The following is a 14663-nucleotide window of genomic DNA, read 5'->3' on the forward strand; positions in this document are numbered from 1 at the left end:
GTGCAGTTTTGGTCACCTTACTTAAGGAAGGATATACTAGCTTTGGAAGGGGTACAGAGACGATTCACTAGGCTGATTCCAGAAATGAGGGGGTGACCTTATGATGATAGATTGAGTAGACTGGGTCCTTACTCCTTGGAGTACAGACGGATGAGGGGTGATCTTATAGAAACATTTAAAATCATGAAAGGGATAGACAATATAGAGGCAGAGAGATTGTTTCCAGTGGTCGGGGTGACTAGAACTAGGGGGCACAGCCTCAAAATACGGAGGAGTCAATTTAAAACCGAGTAGAGAAAAATTTTCTACTCCCAGAGGTTTGTGTATCTGTGAAATTCTCTGCCAAGGAAGCAGTTGAGGCTAGCTCATTGAATGTTTTCAAGTCAAAGATAGATAGATTTTTAATCAATAAGGGAATTAAGGATTACGGGGAGAGGGCGGGTAAGTGGAGCTGAGTTCACGACCAGATCAGCCATGATCTTATTGAATGGCGGGGCAGGCTCGAGGGGCTAGATGGCCTACTCCTGTTCCTAACTCTTATGTTCTTATGTTCTTATGTTCAAAGGGGGAGACAGATAGAGAGAAAGACAGATATAGAGAGAGATAGAGACAATAATTCGGTTCTGTCTTTACAAAGGAAGATACAAAAAACCTTCAAAATGTACTAGGGGCCTGTGAGTCTAGTGAGAATGAGGAACTGAATGATATCCTTATTGGCGGGAAATTGTGTTCGGGAAATTGATGGGAATAAAGGCCGATAAATCCCTGGGTCCTGATAGTCTGCATCCCAGAGTACTTAAAGAAGTGGCCCTAGAAATAGTGGATGCATTGCTGATCATTTTCCAACAATCTATCGACTCTGTATCAATTCCTATTGACTGGAGGGTAGCTAATGTGATGGCACTTTTTTTTTAAAAGGAGGGAGAGAGAAAGCGGGTAATTATAGACCAGTTAGCCTGACATCAGTAGTGGGGAAAATGTTGGAATCAATCATTAAGGATGATATAGCAGCCCATTTGGAAAGCACTGACAGGATCGGACCGAGTCAGCATAGATTTATGAAAGGGAAATCATGCTTGAGGAATCTTCTGGAATTTTTTGAGGATGTAACTAGTAGAGTGGACAAGAGAGAACCAGTCGATGTGGTGTATTGGGATTTCAATAGGCTTTTGACAAGGTCCCGCACAAGAGATTGGTGCACAAAATCCAAGCGCATGATATTGGGATTAATGTACTGACCTGGATAGAGAACTGGTTGGCAGACAGGAAGCAGAGAATCTGGATAAACAGGTCATTTTCAGAAATGCTGGCAGTTACTAGTGAGGTGCCGCAGGGCTCAGTGCTGGGACCCCAACTCTTTACAATATACATTAACGATTTGGTTGAAGGAATAGAGTGTAATATCTCCAAGTTTGTGGATGACACTAAACTGGGTGGTGGTCCGAGCTGTGAGGAGGATGCTAAGAGGCTGCAGGGTGACTTGGACACGTTAGGTGAGTGGGCAAATATATGGCAGATGCAGTATAATGTGCATAAATGTGAGATTATCCATTTTGGGGGCAAAAACATGAAGGCAGAATATTATCTGAATGGCGGCAGACTAGAAAAAGGGGAGGTGCAACGAGACCTGGGTGTCATGGTTCATCAGTCACTGAAAGTGGGCACGCAGGTACAGAAGGCGGTAAAGAATGCAAATGGAAAGCTGGCCTTCATAGCTAGGGGATTTGAATAAAGGAGCAGGGAGACCTTACTGCAGTTGTACAAGGCCTTAGTGAGGCCAGACCTGGTATATTGTATTCAGTTTTGGTCTCATAGTCTGCGGAAGGACGTTCTTGCTATTGAGGGAGTGCAGCAAACCAGTTGCCAAACAGTTCTCTATTCACGTCAGTACATTAATCCCAATACCATGCACTTGGACTTTGTGCACCAATATCTTGTGCGGGACCTTGTCAAAAGCCTATTGAAAGTCCAAATACACCACATCCACTGGTTCTCCCTTGTCCACTCTACTCGTTACATCCTCAAAAAATTCCAGAAGATTCATCAAGCATGATTTCCCTTTCATAAATTCATGCTGACTCGGTCCGATATTGTCAACAGACTGATTCCAGGGATGGCAGGACTGTCATATGAGGAGAGATTCGATCAACTGTGCCTTTATTCACTGGGCGTTTAGAATGATGAGAGGGGATCTCATAGAAATATATAAGATTTTGACGGGCCTGTACAGGTTAGATGCGGGAAGAAAGTTCTCGATGTTCGGGAAGTCCAGAACTAGGGGACATAGTCTTAGGATAAGGGGTAGGCCATTTAGCACTGAGATGAGGAGAAACTTCTTCACTCAGAGAGTTGTTGACCTGTGGAATTCCCTGCCGCAGAGAGTTGTTGATGCCAGTTCATTGGATATATTCAAGAGGGAGTTAGATATGGCCCTTACGGATAAGGGGGTGAAGGGGTATGGTGAGAAAGCAGGAAAGCGGACCTGAAGGAATGGTCAGCCATGAACATATTGAATGGCGGCGCAGGCTCGAGGGGCCTAATGGCCTAATCCTGCAGCTATTTTCTATGTTTCTATGTTTCTAAAAATGAAAATGATGAAAATACTCATCAGGTTAGAGACAGGGACAAAGTGAGACAGGCAAAGACATGGGCAGAGATGATGGGAAAGAGAGAGACAGTCAGACATAGAATCTGAGAGAATCCTATTGGAACAGACGTGGGCACCGTGAGAAAGAGACAGATTGAGAGACAGAGACAAACAGAAAAACAGGCACAAACAGAGTGAGTCAGGGAGAGGCAGACTCAGACTCAAGCACACAAACACATGCACAGTTCTCTAAAGACAGAAAGGCAGAGACTGAGATACACAGATACATTTCACAATTTCATTTCATGATCGGCTCAGAATGTCACAGAGCAACAGAAAATTGTTGATTCTGCAGATGAAACGCAGGTATCACTGATCAGCATGGGGCAAAATCAGTGATACATTAAAGAGATTCGAGGAGTGGGGACCGAACTCTCGTGGGAAAATCCCATTGAATTTTAAGGCCAACGCCTTAACCACTCGGCCAGCCTGGTCCTTCCAGTGATTCGATTCTGTCTCTGTGAGAATCTGGGCTTCAACTCCGCCTCACAGACACACAAACACACCGGGTTTCATTGAGCATTTTGGAATATTTTTAGTAATATTGACACGGGGGCAACTCTCCTATTCTTTTTCGAGTAATGCTGTGATCCACCCGAGGGTGCAGACGGAGCTTTAATTTAAAATATCTTCCGAAAGTCAACAGCTTCAACAATGCAAAATTCCCCAAGTACTGCACTTAAGTGTCTGCCAAGATTATCTGCTCAAGTCTCAGGAGTGGGACTGAAACACACAAACTCCTGATTCAGTCGAGAATACCGCCACTGAACCAAAGCCGATACCAAAGTTCACAACCCTATTATTTTCATCTAATCTTTTTAAGAAGTTCCATGACATACCAAATTAATGGTGATGATTTATACAGACAGTTGCACATACACAGATATATATATATATATACAGATAGACAGACACAGACAAACACACACATAAGCAAAAATATACTCGCAACAACGGACAAGGACAGATGTCTTAGACATCGAGAGGGATAGCCAGGCTGAATCACTGTCGCAACTTTGGCTGATTTTTGCGTTTTTCTACACGAAAGTATCGTGAATATTGCAGTTTAATAAAATTATTTAAAAAATGACAGTTTTGAAAGGTGTGGGACGTTATTCCATCTATCTTAGGATGAGTTTTGCAGAGACCTGGTTAAATTGTGAAATGGAATGAAAAATGCTGAGAATCGTAGTCGGCAGGTTTCGACCTTCAGCGGAAAAATACGATGGATTTTCTAGTTTATCGCTGTAACCTCTTGGCCACGACTACTGACTCATTAGTTCTTTAAATGTTACTCAGATAAAACTCAATCATCCACCTCTCTGCAGCAGATGACACAGAATTCTGAAAAAATCTCCTCTTCCTATATTTTTACTATTCTGCATTGCACTGGAACTTTTTAACATGAATCTATACCAAGAAACAGAAGTAAAATCCTACATTTTGAAAAAGCTTCCTGTCCGTTGGAGAATTGAAACCCTGTCTTCTGCATAATAGGCCGGGATACTAAGCACTGTACCAACGAATGTGGGTTTAGTCAAAGCAGGAATCGAACTGTGAAGAGAACTGGACTCCATGAGAAGTAGCGAGACACATTGAGAGACAGAGACAAACCGACAAACAGGGAGAGACAGATAGAGAGAACGAGAGACAGAAAGTGTGAGACTCAGAAGGAGAGGCAGACGCAGTGAGAAAAAATCTCAAACACATATATATACAGAGATATGTGTGTGCTCTATAAAGAGAGAGAGGGAAAGAGTGAGACAAAGACAGTGTTAATGACAGTGACAAGGACAGAGACAGATAGAGAGAGAGCGACAGATAGAGAGAGAGACAAAGATATAAACAGACAATGATGGAAATACTCAGCAGGTTAGAGACAGGAACTAACAGCCTCAGGCAAAGAGATACAGACAGGCAGAGGCATAGACAGACAGAGATGATGGGAAAGAGAGAGACAGTCAGACAGAGAGATTGAGAGAATCCCATTCGAACAGAACTGGACACCGTGAGAAAGAGACAGACATATTGAGAGACAGAGACAAACAGGGAAACAGGGAGAGACAGACAGCGAGATAGAGACAGAGATAGACAGAAAGTTTTACACTGAGAGGGAGGGTCAGACTGAGTGAGACAAAGACTCAAATACTTACATACACAGAGATGTGTTTGCGTGCTCCATAAAGAGAGGGAGGCAAATAGTGATGGAATGACAAGAAAAAGACAGAGACAAAGAGGGAGACAGATATAGAGAAAGACAGATAGAGAGAGAGAGAGAGAGAGCGAGAGAGAGAGACATAGAAATAAAAACAGAAAATGATGGAATGACTCATCAGGTGAGAGACAGGGACAAACACAGACAGGTAAAGAGAGAGACGGTCAGACAGCGAGTCTGAGAGAATCCCTTTGGAACAGAATTGGACACAGTGAGAACGAGACAGAGGCAGACTTCGAGCGACGAAGACTCAAACACAGACACAGCTTTCGAAAGAGAGAGGTGGAGACTGAGCGACGCAGATACATTTCATTATCTGCTCAGAGTGTCACCGAAACATGCACATGCAACAGAGGTAAATCGGGTAACACTGAGCAGCATGGGAAATAATCTCTGTTTAATTAAATAATTACCAGTTGTGGGGTTCGAACCGGCGCAATTAGAAATCCATTGGATTTTAAGTCCAACACCTTAACCACTCGGCCATCCTGGGCCTGGCAGAAACGGGCTTTGTCTCTGTCAGAATTTGGGCTTCAACTCCACCCCCACAGAAACACACATACACAGAGGGTGTAAGGGAGCATTTCCGAACATTTTTCGTGATATTGACACGGGGCAACTCTCCTATTCTTTTTCGAGTAATGCTCTGGGACCTTTCACAGCCATCCGAGGGTGCAGGCGGAGCTTCAATTTCACATTTCATCTGATGGTAAACAGCCTCAACAATGCAAAATTCCCTAAGTACTGCATTTGAGTGTCAGCCAAGATGATGCGCTCAAGTCTCAGGAGAGGGACTTACACACACGACCTTTTGAATGGAGCCACTGAAACAAAGCCGATACCAAAGATCACAACCGTATTATTTTCCCCAAGTTTTTTAAAATGTTCCAGGACATACCAAATTCTTGGTGATGATTTCCATAGAGAGTTGCACATACACAGAGACATAGATACAGATAGACATACACAGACACACACACACATAAAATAACCAAAAATATACACGCATTAACATAGAATCATAGAAACATATAAATTAGTTGCAGGAGTAAGCCGTTGGCCCTTCGAGCCTGCACCACCATTCAATAAGATCATGGCTGATCTTTCAACCTCAGTACCTATATCCTCCTTTCTCTCCATATCCCTTGATCCCTTGAGCCGTAAGGGCCATATCTGACTCACTCTTCAATATATCTAACGAACTGGCTTCAACAACTTTCTGTGGTAGAGAATTCCACAGGTTAACCACTCTCTGAATGAAGCTGTTTCTCCTCACCTTGGTTCTAAATGGCTTACCGCTTATTCTTAGACTGTGACCCCTGGTTCTCGAACTCCCCAGCAACAGAAACATTCTTCCTGCCTCTCACTTGTCCAATCTCGTCAGAATTTTATATCTTTCTATGAGATCCCCTCTCATTCTTCTAAACTCCAGTGGATACCAGCAGAGTTGATCCAGTCTATCCTAATATGTCAGTCCTGCCATCCCTGGAATCAAGCTGGTGAACATTCGCTGCGCTCCATTAATAGCAAGGACGTCCTTCCTCAGATTTGGAGACCAAAACTAACAAAATATTTAACGTGTACAATTGCAGGAAGACTTCCCTGCTCCTATATTCAAATCCCCTAGCTATGAAGGCGAACATGCCATTTGCCTTCTTCACCGCCTGTTGCACTTGCATGCCCACTTTCAATGACAGATGTAGCATGACACCCAGATCAAGATATACACAGAGTGCCTTAGACAAGTAGACAGATAGACAGGCAGGGTCACTGTCGCTACTTTGGCTGGCCTTTGCGTTTTTCCGTCGAGAATGCTGCCACTGAACCAGAGCCGATACAAAAGTTCACAACGTATTATTTTCTCCAAGTCTTTTGAACAAGTTTCAGGACATACCAAATTCATGGTGATGATTTCCACAGACAGTTGCACATACACAGAGACATATATACAGATAGACAGACACAGACACAAACACACACACACATAACCAAAAATATACATGCACCAACTGACATGCACAGATGCCTTAGACATATCGAAGGATAGACAGGCTGAGTCACTACATTGGGTGATATTTGCATTTTTCTATCCGTATGTATCGTGAATATTGCAGACTAATAGAAATGTGAAAAAAATGTCAGTGTTGAAAGGTGTGGGACGTTATTCCATCTATCTCCGGATCATTTTTGCCAAAACCTGGTTAAATTGTAAAATGGAATGAAAAATGCTGAGAATCGTAGTCGGCAGGATTCTAACCTACGCGCAGAAAACCCAAAGTATTTCTAGTCCATCGCTTTAACCATTCGGCCACAATTACTGCGTCTCTGGCACTTTAAATGTTACTCAGAAAAAACTCAGTCGTCCATCTCTGTGCAGCAGACGGCCACAGAATCCTGAAAAAGTCTCCGTTTGCAAAAAATCTGAAGAGGCAATCTCCTCTTGCTGTATTTTTACTGTTCTATATTGCTCTGGATCTTTTTAATAAAATCTATACCAAGAAACAGAAGTAAAATTCGACATTTTGAAAAAACTGCTGCGCCGTCGGGAAATGGAACCCGGTTCTCCCGCATAACAAGTGGGGAAAATCACCACTATACGGACGAGGATATGGGTTGCGTTAGAGCAGTAATCGAGCTGTCAACAGAAGTCGACAGACACATTGATCGACAGAGACAAACCGGCAAACAGAGATCGACAGACAGCGAGAGAGAGAGACAACGCGAGACAGAAAGGGTGAGACTGAAAAGTGAGGCAGACTCAGTGAGAAAAAGACTCAAACACCTACATATACAGAGATGTGTGTGTGATCTATAAAGAGAGAGAGGGAAAGAGTGAGAGAAAGACAGTGACAAGGAGAGAGACAGATAGAGAGAGTGCGACAGATAGAGAGAGAGACAGATATAAACAGAAAATGATGGAAATACTCAGCAGGTTAGAGGTAGCAACGACCAGCGACAGGCAAAGAGAGACAGATAGGCAGAAACATAGACAGACAGAGATGATGGGAAAGAGTGAGACAGTCAGACAGAGAGACTGAGTGAATCCCTTTCGAACAGAACTGGACACCGTGAGAAAGAGACAGACAGATTCAGAACCAGAGACAAACAGGGAAACAGGGAGAGACAGACAGCGAGATAGAGACAAAGAGAGACAGAAAGTTTGAGACTGAAAGGGAGGATCAGACTGAATGAGAAAAAGACTCAAACACCTACATACACAGAGATGTATTTGCGTGCTCCAAAAAGAGAGGGGGGGCAAATAGTGATGGAATGACAGAGAAAATGACAGGGACAATGAGAGTGAAAAAGAGGGCGACAGATAGAGAGAAAGACAGATAGAGAGAGAGAGACATAGAGACAAACACAGAAAATAATGGAAATACTTATCAGGTTAGAGACAGGGACTAACAGAGAAAGGCAAAGACATGGACAGACAGAGATAATGAGACACAGAGAGACAGTCAGACAGAGAGTCTGAGAGAATCCCATTGCAACAGTACTAGACACCGTGAGAAAGAGACAGATTGAGAGACAGCGACAGACAGAGTGGGTCAGAGAGAGACAAAGACTCAAACACACAAACACATGCACAGCTCTCGAAAGAGAGAGAGCGGCAGAGACATTTCACAATTTCATTTCATTATCTGCTCAGAGTGTCACATAGTTACAGAAAACTAGAGATTCAGCAGATGAAAATTGGGAATCACTGAGCAGGATGAGAAAAATCTCTGTTTAATTAAGGAATTACCAGGAGTGGGGTTCGAACCCACGCGGGTATAAACCCATTAGATCTTAAGTCTAACGCCTTTACCACTCGGCCATCCTGGTCCTGATCCTGTCAGAGGTTGGACTCAGCCTCTGTGAGAATCTGGGATTCAGCTCCAGACATATCGGATTTCAGGGAGCATTTACAAACATTTTTCGTTACATTGACACGGGCGCAACTCTCCTATTATTTTTCGACTAAGGCTCTGGGAACTTTCACATCTACCCGAGGGTGCAGATGGAGCTTCAATTGAAAATTTCAGCCGATGGTCAACAGCTTCAACAATGCAACATTTCCCAAGTACTGCATTTGAGTGTCAGCCAAGATTATGGGTTCAAGTCTCAGGAGTGGGACTTACACACACAACCTCCTGATTCAGTCGAGAGTGGAACCACTGTACCGAAACCGATACCAACGTTCACAACTGTATTATTTTCCTCAAGTTTTTTAAAAAGTTCCGGGACGTACCAAATTCATGGTGATGATTTCCACAGACAGTTGCATATACACAGAGACATACATACAGATAGACATGCACAGACACACGCACACACAATAACCAAAAATATACACGCTTCAAAATAGAAACATAGAAATTAGGTGCAGGAATATGCCATTCGGCCCTTCGAGCCTGCACTACCATTCAATAACATCATGGCTGATCATTCAACCTCAGTACCCCTTTCCTGCTTCCTCTCTATACCCCTTCATCCCTTTAGCCGTAAGGGCAATACCTAACTCCCTTTTGAATATATCTAATGAACTGGCCTCAACGACTTTCTGCAATGGAAATTTTCACTGGTTATCCACTCTCTGAGTGAAGACGTTTCTCTTCATCTCGGTTTCTAAATGGCTTACCCCTTACTCTTAGACTGTGATCCTTGGTCTCGAACTTCCCAGCAGCGAGAACATTCTTCCAGCCTCTAAGCTGTCCAATCTCGTCATAATTTTTCATGTTTCTTCTGATCTCCTCTCATTCTGCTAAACTCCAGTGGATACCAGCCCAGTTCATCCAGTCTCTCCTCATATGTCAGTCCTGCCATCCCGGGAATCATGCTGGTGAACTTACGCTGTACTCCCTCAATAACAAGGACGTCCTTCCTCAGATTCGGAGACCAAAACTGAACACAGTATTCCAGTTGTGGCCTCACGGAGGCCCTGTACAAATGCAGTAAGATCTCCCTGCTCCTATACTCAAATCCCCTAGCTATGAAGGGGAACATGCCATTTGCCTTCTTCACCATCTGCTGCACCTGCATACCAACAATCAATGACTGATGTACCATGGCACCCAGATCAAGATATACAAAGATTGCCTTAGACAAGTAGATGGATAGACAGGTAGGGTCACTGTCGCAACTTTGGCTGTCTTTTGCGTTTTTCAGTCGAGGATACTGCCACTGAACCAAAGCCGATACCAAAGTTCACAACCGTATTATTTTCCCCAAGTCTTTTTAAAAATGTTCCAGCACATACCAAATTCATGGTGATGATTTCCACAGACAGTTGCACATACACAGAGACATATATACAGATAGAAAGACTCAGAGACACACACACCCACACACATAACCAAAAATATACATGCACCAACAGACATGATTTTGACATATAGACGGATAGACAGACTAAATCACTGTCGCTACTTTGGCTAATTTTTGCGTTTTTCTATCCGTATGAATCATGAATATTGCAGATGAATAAAAATGAGAAATTGATGTCAGTGTTGAAATGTGTGGGACGCTATTCTGCCGATCTCAGGATCCGTTTTGCAAAAACCTGGTTAAATTGTAAAATGGAATGAAAAATGCTGTGAATTGTAGTCGGCAGGATTCGAAACGACACGCAGAAAACCGAAAAGATATCTGGACCATCGCTTTAACCACTCGGCAACAACTACTGCTTCTCTGGCCCTTTAAATGTTACTCAGAAAAAACTCAGTCATCCATCTCTGCAACAGACGGCCACAGAATCCTGAAAAAGTCTCCGTTTGCAAAAGATCTGTAAGAGGCAATCTCCTCTTGCTGTATTTTTACTGTTCTATATTGCTGTGAAACTTTTTAATAAAATCTATACCAAGAAACAGAAGTAAAATTCGACATTTAGAAAAAGCTGCTTTTCCGTCGGGGAATTGAACCTGGTTCTCCCGCGGAAAAGGGGGGCATAATCGGCACGACACGGACGAGAGAACGGGTTGCATCCGAGCAGTAATCTAGCTGTGAACCGAAGTCGACAGAAACATTGCTCGACAGAGACAAACCGATAAACAGGGATAGGCAGACAGCGAGAGAGAGACAACGAGAGACAGAAAGCGTGAGACTGAAAAGTCAGTCAGAGTCAGCGAGAAAAAGACTCAAACACCTTAATATAACGAGAGATGCGTGTGTGTGATCTATAAAAAGAGAGAGGGAAAGAGTGAGAGAAAGACAGTGATAAAGACAGTGACAAGGTGAGAGACAGATAGAGAGAGAGCGACAGATAGAGAGAGAGACAAAGATATAAACAGAAAATGATGGAAATACTCAGCAGGTTAGAGACAGGAACTACCAGCGACAGGCAAAGAGAGACAGACAGGCAGAAACATAGACAGACAGAGATGATGGGAAAGAGTGAGACAGTCAGACAGAGAGATTGAGAGAATCCCATTCGAACAGAACTGGACACGGTGAGAAAGAGACAGACACATTGAGAACCAGAGACAAACAGGGAAACAGGGAGAGACAGACAGTGAGATAGAGACAAAGAGAGACATAAACATTGAGTCTGAAAGGGAGGACCAGACTAAATGAAAAAAGACTCAAACACATACATACACAGAGATGCATTTGCGTGCTCCTTAAAGAGAGGGAGGCAAATAACGATGGAATGACAGAGAAAAGGACAGGGACAAAGAGAGAGACAAAGAGGGAGACAAATAGAGAGAAAGACAGATAGAGAGAGAGATTATCAGAGACAAAAACAGAAAATAATGGAAATACTTATCAGGTTAGAGTCAGGGACTAACAGAGACAGGCAAAGACATGGACAGACAGAGATAATGGGACAGAGAGAGACGGTCAAACAGAGAGTCTGAGAGAATCCCTTTGCAACAGAACGAGACACCGTGAGAAAGAGACAGATTGAGAGACAGAGACAAACAGAGAAACAGGGACAGACAGAGTGTGTCAGAGAGAGGCAGATTGAGAGAGACAAAGAGTCAAACACACAAACACAAACACAGCTCTCTAAAGAGAGAGAGCGGCAGAGACCGAGCGACACAGATACATTTCACAATTTCATTTCATTATAGACTCAGAGTGTCATATCGTTACAGAAAATTGGAGATTCAGCATTTGAGAATCGTGTATCACTGAGCAGGATGGGAAAAAACTACTTTTAATTAAGGAATTACCAGGACTGGGGTTCAAACCCACGCGGGTATAAACCCATTAGATCTTAAGTCCAACGCATTTACCACTCGGCCATCCTGGTCCTGATCCTGTCAGAACTTGGACTCTGCCTGTGAGAATCTGAGCTTCAGCTCCACGCCCACAGCGACGCACAGACACATAGGATTTCAGGGAGCATTTACGAACATTTTTCGTTATATTGACACGGGCGCAACTCTCCTATTCTTTTTCGACTAAGGCTCTGGGAACTTTCACATCCACCCGAGGGTGCAGATGGAGCTTAAATTTAAAATTTCAGCCGATGGTCAACAGCTTCAACAATGCAACATTCCCCAAGTACTGCATTTGAGTGTCAGCCAAGATGATGTGTTCAAGTCACAGAAGTGGGACTTACACACACAACCTCCTGATTCAGTCGAGAATGGAGCCACTGAACCAAAACCGATATCAGAGATCACAACCATATTATTTTCCGCAAGTTTTTTAAAAAGTTCCAGGACGTACCAAATTCATCGTGATGATTTCCACAAAGAGTTGCACGTACACAGAGACATGCATACAGATAGGCATGTACACACAATAACCAAAGATGTACACGCATCAACATAGAAATATAGAAATTAGGTGCAGGTATATGCCATTTGGCCGTTCGAGCCTGCACCATCATTCAATAAGATCATGGCTCATCGTTCAACCTCAGCACCCCATTCCTGCTTTCTCTCCATACCCCTTGATCCCTTTAGCCATAAGGGCCCTTTTGAAAATATCTAACGAACTGGCCTCAACGTCATTCTGCGGTAGAAAATTTCACAGGTTAACCACTCTCTGAATGAAGAAGTTTCTCCTCATCTCGGTCCTAAATTGCTTACACCTTATTCTTAGACTGTGATCCTTGGTCTCGAACACCCCAGCAACGAGAACATTCTTCCAGCCTCGAAGCTGTCCAATCTCGTCAGAATTTTATATGTTTCTATGAGATCCCCTCTCATTCTTCTAAACTCCAGTGGATACCAGTACAGTTGATCCAGTCTCTCGTCATATGTCAGTCCTGCCATTCCGGGAATCATGCTGGTGAACCTTCGCTGTGTTCCCTCAATAGCAAGAACGTCCTTCCTCAGATTTGGATACCAAAACTGAACACAATATTTAAGGTGTAGCCTCACCAAGTTGTGCAATTGTAGTAAAACCTCCCTGCTCCTATACTCAAATCCCCTCGCTAATAAGGCGAACATGCCATTTGCCTTCTTTACCGCCTTCTGCACCTGCATACCAACAATCAATGACTGATGTACCATGACACCCAGATCAAGATATACATAGATTGCCTTAGACAAATAGATGGATAGGCAGGCAGGGTCACTGTCGCTACTTTGGCTGGCTTTTGCGTTTTTCAGTCGAGGATGCTGCCACTGAACCAAAGCCGATACCAAAGTTCACAACCGTATTATTTTCCCCAAGTCTTTTTTAAAAGTTCCAGAACATACCAAATTCATGGTGATGATTTTCACAGACAGTTGCACATACACAGGGACATAGATACAGATAGACAGACACAGCGACACACACACATCAATAACCAAAAATATACATGCACCAACGGACATGCACAGATGCCTTATACATATAGAGGGATAGACAGGCTGAATCACTTTCGCTACTTAGGCTGATTTTTGCGTTTTTCTATCTGTATGCATCGTGAATATTGCAGATATTGAGATATTGCAAAAAATGAGAAATAGATTTCAGTGTTGAAAGGGGTGGGACGTTCTTCCGCCGATCTCAGGATCAGTTTTGCAAAAACCTGGTTAAATTGTAAAATGGAATGAAAAATGCTGAGAATCAGAGCCGGCAGGATTCGTTCCTGCGCGGGGTAAACCCAAAGGATTTCGAGAACATCGCGTTAACCACTCGGCGACAACTACTGCGTCTCTGGCACTTTAAATGTTGCTCAGAAAAAACTCAGTCATCCATCTCTGTGCAGCAGACGGCCACAGAATCCTGAAAAAGTCTCCGTTTGCAAAAAATCTTGAAGAGTCAATCTCCTCTTGCTGTATCTTTACTGTTCTATATTGCTCTGAAACTTTTTAATATGAATCTATACCAAGAAACAGAAGTAAAATTCGACATTTTGGAAAAGCTGCTTGTTTATTGGGGAATTGAACCCGGTTCTCCCACGTAACAGGCAGGGATAGTCACCACTATGCGGATGAGAATACGGGTTGTGGTGAAGTAGTTATCGAGCTGTGAAAATAAGTCGACAGACACATAGAGAGACAGAGACAAACCGACAAACATGGAGAGACAGACAGCGAGATAGAGACAACGAGAGACAGAAAGTGTGAGACTGAGAAGGAGAGGCAGACTGAGTGAGAAAAAGACTCAAACATATACATATACAGTGATGTGTGTGTGTGATCTATTAAGAGAGAGAGGGAAAGAGTGAGAGAAAGACAGTGATAAACACAGTGACAAGGAGAGAGACAGATAGAGAGAGAGCGATAGAGACTAAAACAGAAAATGAAGGAAATACTTCTCAGCTTACAGGCAGGGACTCACAGAGACAGGCAAAGACATGGACAGACCGAAATGATGGGAAAGAGAGAGCCAGTCAGACAAAGAGTCTGAGAGAATCCCATTGGAACAGAT

General features: G+C 43.2%; 2 non-coding genes across 2 annotated transcripts; both read right to left on the reverse strand.

Annotated features, from left to right (window-relative positions):
* Positions 1-8607: 8607 nt before the first annotated feature.
* trnal-uaa (transfer RNA leucine (anticodon UAA)) lies at positions 8608-8690 on the reverse strand. The gene has a single exon. It is a non-coding gene; the product is annotated as a tRNA-Leu (tRNA).
* A 3326-nt stretch (positions 8691-12016) lies between these two features.
* On the reverse strand, positions 12017-12099 carry trnal-uaa (transfer RNA leucine (anticodon UAA)). The gene has a single exon. It is a non-coding gene; the product is annotated as a tRNA-Leu (tRNA).
* Between the last annotated feature and the right edge of the window lie 2564 nt (positions 12100-14663).

The sequence above is a fragment of the Pristiophorus japonicus genome, chromosome 23 (assembly GCF_044704955.1).
Source record: "Pristiophorus japonicus isolate sPriJap1 chromosome 23, sPriJap1.hap1, whole genome shotgun sequence".
In the NCBI taxonomy this organism is placed as follows: Eukaryota; Metazoa; Chordata; class Chondrichthyes; family Pristiophoridae; genus Pristiophorus; species Pristiophorus japonicus.